At 38.0% G+C, this 9,798-nt stretch overlaps 1 non-coding gene across 1 annotated transcript; it reads right to left on the bottom strand.

Moving 5' to 3' along the window:
* Positions 1-8,431: 8,431 nt before the first annotated feature.
* On the bottom strand, positions 8,432-8,623 carry LOC138169657 (U2 spliceosomal RNA). The gene has a single exon (XR_011170411.1). It is a non-coding gene; the product is annotated as a U2 spliceosomal RNA (small nuclear RNA).
* Between the last annotated feature and the right edge of the window lie 1,175 nt (positions 8,624-9,798).

Here is a 9,798-nt window from a genome sequence, read left to right as displayed (position 1 = left end):
TATAAAATACCCAGCAGTGGATACTTCCAACTCCCTTTCCCACTCCCACTATGGCAGTGTAAGCTGTCCTGTTTTCTGAATTAGGTTGTAGGCAAGCCCTGGAAAGAGACTTTAGAGTATTTGGTCTTTAACACAACACACACACACACACACTCAGAGTCTGCAAACCACTCAGCCAACCTTCCTGACATGAGTTACTCATGTCATAATTGTGAGGGTCATGGCGTCACAATAGCCTGGCACAGGAGATTTGAAGCACATTTTAAATTTGTATTCAGATTCTCACATGCCCACCCACAGATTAATTTCTTTGAGGCCCTGGGTCTGTGCTGCCATAAACTAAAATGTAGGATCATTCTCTTGCTATTAAACTTGGTAAGTGCACCTAGAGACTACCTTGATAGGCACATCTAATAAATATTAAAAAATGAATAAGTAAGTAAATGGGAGCTGCATGCACACCAGAAAATTAAAGAGGAAGAAGTCAGATCAAATCAGGAAATTCTCAGCAGGCTTTTATTGATCAATGAATTAGCCTTCCTCACGAATATAAAATGGTTAGGTAGAATGATCTAATCAGTCACTATTCCAGAATAAATAATTAGATATTTATAAAGGCTAATTTATTAGCCTATTTATTTATCAAGCTCTCAGATTATTATCATACTTTTATTGAAGCCAGACACTTTTTAAAATCGAAAACTGAGGTAGCCTACATGAAATGCTGTTGTCTAGCTCTCAAGAGATAACATCAAAATCCTTACCAGACAACTACATCTGGCCTCTTCTTGTCTGAATTTTTCACAGAAATCAGCTTTCCCAGTTTCTCTGAAAGGGTTTCATTGCTATGAACAGGTTTCTTAATTTCAGGAAGTGTGTGTGTGTGTGTGTGTGTGTGTGTGTGTGTGTGTGTGTGTAGTTAACTGAATATGCTGTTGACTGAGTTACCTTTTTTTTCCAATCATACCTGTGATTTCATCATTATAGAGAGCTTATTAGATTGCAAGCTCTTTGAGGGCAGGGACTGTCTTTTGCCTATTTTGCTTTTTTTATATTCTCATTGCTCACGCAGTGCCTGACACATAGTTGATGCTTAATAAATTTTTATTGACTGACTGACTACTAAAGAAAGAATTCCATCTACCACTGCTGATTGCCACAAACCCTCCAAATTTACAGTCTTAGATATTATGGGGTACTGAGAAGTTATACATTTGCTTTGGGTCATATATGGTCAGTAGGTCCCAGAAGAGGGGGACTTAGACCCAGATATATTAATATTGATAGACATTCATTCATTCATTTATTTATTTTTTCCTTCCTCTCTCTCTCTCTCTCTCTCTCTCTCTCTCTCTCTCTCTCTCTCTCTCTCTCTCTCTCTCTCTCTCTTTCTCTTTCTCTTCTTAAAGTGCAGTATGAAAGCCAATTAAGCAACTGATATTTATTAAACTGCTACTGTGTAAATTATTATCAAGTGCATAAAAGCATAGCTATGGTCACAGATTTAAAGTTCCAAAGGATCTTAAAGGCCATCTAATCCAACCCCTTCATTTTAAAAAGTAAAGGGCATAGGGGCAGCCAGGTGGCTCAGCGAGTAAGAGCACAGGCTCCAGTGTCAGGATGAGCTGGGGATCAAATCCGGGCTCAGATACTTAGCACCACACCCAGAAATAACTGGCCATGTAACCTTGAGCAAGTTACTTAACCCCAATTGGTTAAAAAAAAAAAAAAACCTTAAAGGGCAGCATTTGGTGACGCCATAGTGCACAGAGTGCCAGGCCTGGAATCAAGAAGACTCATCTTCCTGGTTCAAATCCAGACACAGACACTTACTAGCTGTGTGAACCTTGGCAAGTCTCTTAATCCTGTTTGCCTCAGTTTCCTCATCTATAAGATAAGTTGGGGAAGGAAATGGCAAACCACTCTGAGAAAATCCCAGATGGAGCCATGAAGAGACAGACACAACTGAAGATTATTAAACAACATTTTAAAGATGAGAAAACTAGGATCCGGAAAGACTAAGGAATCTGCCCACAGTTATATAAGTAGTGTTGGGGTCAGGATTCAAACCAAGATTCTCTGACACTAAATTAAGTACCCCTGGTTTATTGTCTAAGACATTTACAAAGCTAAATGACACCTGCCTATCTTCTCCAATAGTGTTCATTTCTGGGACTTTTCAGTATCTCTATTCAAAAAGCCAGCTTGTGGCTATATGGTAATTTAATTCACCAAGCAAAGATAGGAATATTTCTTGCAATGAACCATAAATTGAGGTGATTAAGTTTTGGCTACCAATTCAAAAACAGAGGAGTTTTTTTTAAGTATGCTGAAAATTACCATTATTAAATCAGGGGCCCCTGAAGGGATAGCAATAGACCATCTATTCTATTCCCCTGATTCTAGGCAGTACTTCACCTAAACATGAAATCCCTCTGGGACCACTGAGCCATTTTTGGTGAGTTTAGTTCTGAGAATTCCTGTTAGTTCAAATTGGAATTTCTAATGACACCCAAGGGATATGAACCTAAATGATCCAAGGCTTGAAAAAAAAAAAAAGGTTTGTATGAACTTCTATGGACTGAAAACATTAACTTTCACACAGCTCTAAAGCCAAGCAAAGTCAATGTAATTTTAAGATTTTCCTTAGGACTGACTGGATTTCTCTTCTATAACTCTCCCTGACCCTCCCATACAAATGGGTAAACTGGGAATGGAGAAAAAATAGTAACCTCTGTGGGAGATGGTCAGTAGGCGTTGGTAATAGTAAACATATGTTCTGAAATGGCCAATCTTGATATCAAGGACCATCTTTAAAAGATGATCTTCCCTCTACTTTCTGCTAACCAGTCAGTAGCACATGTACCAAAAACTAAAGTTATTTTTTCTGGTTTTACAGCTAACTGTATTTGTCCAAACTTTATGTCCAAACAACCCAGAGGCAGGCAGTGGAATGAAACCAGGGATCAACCTTATAGAAGTCATAAGTTCACTGAAATATTTGCTTTATAAGATCTAGACATATATTAGAAAAAAGAAATCTGAATTCTTTTCTTACTAAATTTAGAATATTTTCCAAACAAATTTGAAAATCATAAGGAAATATAATAGCAAAGCACACCATTTAATTGTTATCCAGTTTTGAAAACTAGTACAGTGAGAAGCTGAATAGCTTATACAAAAGCTTCTATCATTCTGTGAGCAAAGAAAAAAGTAGAAAATCTATTCATCATAATAAATCACTCCCACCCTCCAATATGCTGTAGCTACAGGTCACTATTGGAGCTTGCGCTGAGTTGAACAGAGCCTTTATCCACTTGTGTGTGCTCTTATGCTCAGGACTGAAGGACTTTAGGATGGTATAGCAACAGTTCCTTCATCCCCGTGATGGCAACACAGAGAGTTGACTTTGTCAAAGGGGTTGGACACTGGACCAAGAAGAGCCACCATTACTAAATGAACTTTAAAGAGAGAAACCACATCTACTCTCACTCTCTTTTTTCTGTCTCCTGAACATGTGACTTAGAATTCTTTGGTGTTTCCTATGAGGGAAGGGTACTACCTCTCTCTTCATCCCTGGGCAATTATGAAGGTTGCTATCATACAGCAGCAGATAAAAATGCCATTTAAGTGAGCCTGAGCCCATACTTTGGATTCTTGGTCACCTTTTCTGCTATGTGCTTCTTTCCCTTGCGTATGGGTGACCAATAGTGATACTGAAATAGCCCTTTCTAACACTGGCAGCAACTTCATAAATTTTAAGGTTTGAAATTTCCTAGCTACCTTGGTTGGAGTTGACTAGCAACAGGAAGATTCTTCTGTAGCTACTTACTTCTTCCAGAAGACAACTGCCATGAGGATGGGCCCCAAGCCATGAGAAGATGTAGAGCTTGAGGTTATACCTCAAAAAAGTAGAGAACTGAGGTAAAGGTCAATCATCTCATCAACAGTTCCAACAAGTGTGCATTTTCATGTTTTATGTATCATGTATCAACCTTCTGCAAGGATATAATTGAAGTGATAGGTCACTATATCCCATTTTAAGTCTTTGTTGAGGCATGTTTATGAGTCTTTCATGTTTTAACCCTTTTTTATAGTAGAGGAAAAAATTGTAGTTATATCTGGCCTGGCTTCTCCATTGAATTCCTTTCTCATACATTTTGAAGAGTTATTAGACAGGAGCCAAATTTAAGCTTCATGAAATTTTCTCAAGGGCTCTAGGGAAGAGGCAACAAAAAATCCAGAGCCACAAGAAAAGAGTTGACTCTTTTCTTTCAAGGTCAAACCTCTCCAGGACTGATCCTAGTCCATATGAGCCTATAATTGAAGCCTGTTAGTGGAAGAAGGCATCCCTAGTCTTTGACCCAGCGTGGTTTCAGTTCTTATACATGTCAGGTGGCATTCCCAATCTGTAGTCATATATCTTACTGTTTTAACTAAGATTTTTTTTTGTTTTTATTAATTTCAAAATGGAGTTAGTTAGGAATAAATAAAGGAATGGGAAGGAATGATGCTTCCTACAAGGAAAATTTAAGGCAAGGCATTTTTAAATAGAATTTCATCTAAAAATGATTGATCCATCCCCAGAGAAAGAACTGTTGGAGTCTGAATGCAGATCAATGCATACTTTTTGATTTTATTTTTCTTGGGGATTTTTTGGTCTATTTTTTTCACAACATGACTAATATGGAAATGTTTTGCATGATTCTACATGTATAATCTATATCAAACTGTTTGCCCTCCCAGTGAAGTTGGAGTGAAGGGAGAGAATCTGGAACTCAATTTTTTTTAAGAATTTTCAAAGTTTTACATGTAATTGGGGAAAAAAAATTCTAACCCCACTCAAAAAAATAATGGGTATAGGGAGAATTCCAGATTAGTGAACTGTAAACTCAATATAGGTCAACAGCATGAAATAGAGCAATGCACACACATACATATATATATATATATATATGCAAGTCTATATGTATGTGTGTGTGTGTGTAGCAGTGCTATGTTTCATTAAGAAAGACATCAAGTCCAAGAGTCAAGAGGTGATATTTCTGTCATGCATTCTGCCTTGCTGAGACAACATCTAGGAGTTTTGTGTTCAATGCTGAACATCACATTTTAGGAAGGATGATGATAAGCTGGCCCTCAAATCTACATTCTTTCCAAATGGCCTGCCTCGCTTTGTGACCCAGGGCAAGTGACTCAACCCCTATTTCTCTCAGTTTCTTCACCTGTAAAATGGTGATAATAATAGCATTTTCCTCTAGGATCAAATGAAATAATAATTGTAAAATACTTAGCACAGTAGCTGGCATATACACATAAGGAGCTATCAGCAGCAGCAGCATCCAGAAGAAGTCAACAACCAATTAGATGGAGGATCTCAAGATCCCGGCATTTGTGTTCACAAAGTGTTTTGCAATCTTCAATTCTTGTAGGAAATTATAAAAACTTGCTACTTACAAAATATTTCACCAGGTCAAGCTTTCCTTAGTCAGTACAGGGTACACTGTCACTCAAATATACATTCTTTCCAAATGGTCTGTCATAAATTCTCCTTGGCCTCAAAGAAATCCCATTCTAGGTTTCTGGTTAGCAAAATCCCCAGAATCCTTTCTCTGAGATCTATTGCCGTGAAAATTTGGAAATGGACATATCTCATCACTTCCAAGTCAGGAGGCTGAGGTCATCTCTGTGGTAGGTTAAAATGCAGACTCTTCAGCGTGGCATTTAAAAACCTTCCACCGTCTGGCTCCAGCCTACCTTTCCAGACTTATTTCACATCATTCACCTTCATACATTCTATGTTCCAATCTAACTGGCCTATTTGCAGTTCCCTGAACTCCATATTTCACTCTCTTCTCCCTTCCCCCTTCCCCAATCAATGTCTTGAAACAGGCTGTCCCTGAGGCCCCCTATGATGTACTCCTTCCTCAACTCTGTCTTTTAGAATCTCCAGCTTTATTATAAGTTCCCACTCAAATGCTACCTTATATGCAAAGCCCTCTTTGATCCCCTTAGTTCTTTATATTCTCTCCCTCCTCAAATTATATCATATTCATTTATTAATTTAAATATCATTTCCTCTCCACCACCACTCCCACACCTGACACCAAATTATAAGCTCTTAAACAAATTGTTTAACCTCTCAGTGCTCCAGGCACCTTTTAAAGATTAAGTTAGAACAGCTGCCAACTGCTTTGCCAAAGGAATTTTCCTCACTGGGATTTCCCTACATCCATAAAAATCACAGGTCCAGTACAGAGTACAGAAAAAAAAAATTCCATAGTAGAATATAAGCTTCTTGGGGGCAAGGACAGTCTTCATTTTGTCATTATATTCACAGTGCCTAGAACTTAGTAGACACTTGAAATAGAAAAAATGCCTATAGAATTAAACTAAAAGAAAAATCATGCATTTTGAGAAAGGGAATTCAGTTTAAGTGCTTGAGTCTATAATCGAGGAACTATCATTTACTGATAACTAATCCAAGCCCTGTACTATACATGAGAAGCACCTAGAGGAAAGGGTGCTATCTATGTGACTTTATTTTTATAACACCCAGTACCATCGCACCTTATGCACCAGGACCTTAATCAACATACTTAATTGTGATGCCAAGGGCTAGAAGTGGTCGTAATCTGCTCTGGTGGAGAGAGTGCCCATATTTCCAAGGTTCACAGATTATAGAATTGGAAGAGATCTTAACGGTCATTTAATCAAACTCCCTTATTTTATAGCTGAGTTAACCCAGAGAGCAGATATGATTTGCCCAAGCTCACAGGGCTGGTAAGTGGCAGAGCTGAGATTTAAACCCTGGTCAACCAACTCCAAATCCAGTATGTCATCCACTACACCACCATAGAGCCATTGAAGGTTTAGAAATACTAAAAATGGAAGAAAATGTTTTTGTCTTAACACAAATCTTCCCTCTCTTTTCTAGAGCTAGACACTTGCTTTCAGAGCCTATTTAATCCCTTTGTAGATCTTGTAGATCATAAAAGTAGAATGTGCCCTCCAATAACCAAAGACCTCCATTAACCTTAGGTCACTGTAGGGAAACTTTCATTCCAGAAATTCAAATTGTTTTAGAATATGTGTCAGTTATCATAGCAACACCACGAGACTCCAAATGTTCTCATTTATTATCACAATGCCTCAGTGAAGTTATTTTTGCTTAGGGGTTCTTAACCTTTTTTGTGTTATGAACCCTTTTGGCAGTCCATAGAAGCCTACAGACCTCTTTTCAGAATAATATCTTTAAATGAATCAAATAAAATACGTTGTGATTAATTATGATTAGAGGAATGCTTAAAGATCGACAAACACTTATTGCCAGGCATTTTGGTAGGACCTGGGGATAAAGAGACAAAAGTAATATGGTCCCTGCCCTCAAGGATTTTATATTCTCAAGGGGAGACTTTCTCTGAAAGAAAACAAATAAATTTACTTGCTTAGTTGAGCAAATAGAAAATATAAAGAGAGCTAAGTAAAGCAAGTAGAAAAAAATAAAATGAAATATATATTATCTCATTTGACCCTCACAACAAGCCTGGGAGTTCAGTGCTATTATTATCCCCATTTTACAAATGAGGAAATAGAGGCAGATTTTAAGTGATTTCCCCAGGGTCAAAAAGCTAGTAAGTGTCTGAGTCTAGATTCTATTTCAGGGCTGCTTGACTCCATGTCCAGCCTTCTAAAAATGTTGTTTACATCTATATACTTGGAAACCTAACAATTATTTCAAACTTCTATTAATTTATTGCTTTTAAATCTAAGTCCTTAATACATAAAGTTTAAATTTTGATTGGAAACTTCTCTGGAAACTGTATACTGGCTGTATATGTACTCAATATTCATAAAACTACACTTCCTGAAAGCTGGGTTAAAAAAAATCTACAATATTGTTCTATCTGCCTTATACAAATACATCTACCTTGGGGTGTCTGGGTGGCACAGTGAATAGAGCACTGGCCCTGGAGTCAGGAGGACCTGAGTTCAAATCTAACCTCAGACACTTAATACTTACTAGCCGTGTGACCCTGGGCAAGTCACTTAACCCTAATTGCCCTGCCTTCCCTCCTCCAAAAAAAGCAAAAAAAAAAAATACATCTACCACACAAAACTATAAGTGTCTGGGGTTGGATCTGAACTCAGGTCTTTCTTACTCCAAGTCTGGTGTTCTATCTGTTGTGCCAAAAAATTGCCATATATTAAGCATCTACCTTTGTTTTGTTGTTGTTCAGTATCTGTTGTCCAGTCTGATACGGTGCACCAATTCCATGTCATAGCACACCAGTGATGTCCATGGGGTTTTATTTGGCAAAGATACTGTAGAGGTTTGCCATTTCATTCTCTAGTGGGTCCTTTTGTCAGGCAATTAGAGGTTAAGTGACTTACCTAGGATCACACAGCCAGGAAGTGTCTGAGGCTGAATTTAAACTCCAGGCCCAGCATTCCACCTACTGAATCACCAACTGCCTCAAAACAATTTTCAGAGCAAGCTCCTTCCATATCCCTGTTTCAAAAACCCATTTAATATATTGTCCTTGGAAAGAGAACATATCAGATATTACATTGATAAGAACAGATAATACCCTTGATCTTAGCCAAAAGGGCAAGAACCTTTGTACAAGGCTTAATTCAAATGAACTGGTTAGATAATGTTGTTCTATATTATATCTGATTTGGAGGAGATGCTACAGTGAGAGGAAACTTTTAAAAATTATATGTAAGTTCTATGTACTAGGTAACCTAACCATTATTTCCATATTAAATCCTTCTGTGAATTTCTTGCTTTTCAATCTAAGACAAGGTCTTTAACTGGGATCTTCAATACACAAAGTTTAAATTTTGGATCAAAAAAATGTATATCTGCTGTATGTATGCTCAATATTCACCAAACTGCCCTTCCGAAAAGGTGTGTGAAAGAATCAACAACATTGCTCCAAGAGCTGGGTAACCCAGGAAAAATCTGCCTTATACAAATACATCTGCCCTATGCAACTATCCTGATTGCAGTCTGAGAAGCATTTTCAATGAATGTGGGGTTTGGGTTTTGTTTTCTCTAGTATCATTACTCTATTATCCATGGATACCTTTTCTTTCAGTGGCCCTAAATGAGAAACAGTTGAAAGACTAGGTAAAAAATAAACTTACATAGGCAATGTTTAAAAAGCTGTTTCTAGTAAACGGTCAAACTTGCTAGGCTCTTAGATCTTCATTTATTTGCGCCATCTGGAAGTGCAGGGTTTTGTGCTGCCATAAAGTAATTCTCCTTTTCCATCAATAATCTTTCATTTCAAGCATGGCCAGTTTGCATTATGAGTATGAGGCCTAAGACCCATCCCTTTGGGTAGCTAGCAGTGGCAGCCAGGGTAGAGTAGAACTGACTCCATAGTCAAAAGAAATGAGATTCCAGGAAGCAGCGTGGGTTCAAACAAAGAGTTACCTCCCAACGCACCTTATATTTCTGTTTCCTAAATGTCAGCATATTCAGTTAGCTTTTAAATGCTGTGACTAGCAGCCTCATTCATCTTAACCTTAGGACATGAGTAGCTCCCAATCCCTCAGACCTTGCCTTCCAATTATGCTTCTTCTCAATCCTCCATGAGCACTGCTTCATTTATCCTTGGAAGAAACTACCCTCTCTCATCTCAACATGAGAAATTTCTCTATTACTGGTGGTGCAATGAATAGAGACCCAAACCTGGAGGCAGGAGGACGAGTTCAAATGCTGACTCAGCCACAAGGCAAATCATTTGACCTCTCCAAGCCTCAGTTTCCTCATCTACAAAACAGAGA

The sequence above is a fragment of the Petaurus breviceps genome, unplaced genomic scaffold (genome assembly GCF_028583685.1).
Source record: "Petaurus breviceps papuanus isolate PSGF00001 unplaced genomic scaffold, PetGlider_PUasm1.0 37, whole genome shotgun sequence".
In the NCBI taxonomy this organism is placed as follows: domain Eukaryota; kingdom Metazoa; phylum Chordata; class Mammalia; order Diprotodontia; family Petauridae; genus Petaurus; species Petaurus breviceps.
This window is presented reverse-complemented; position numbering and strand designations above follow the sequence as displayed.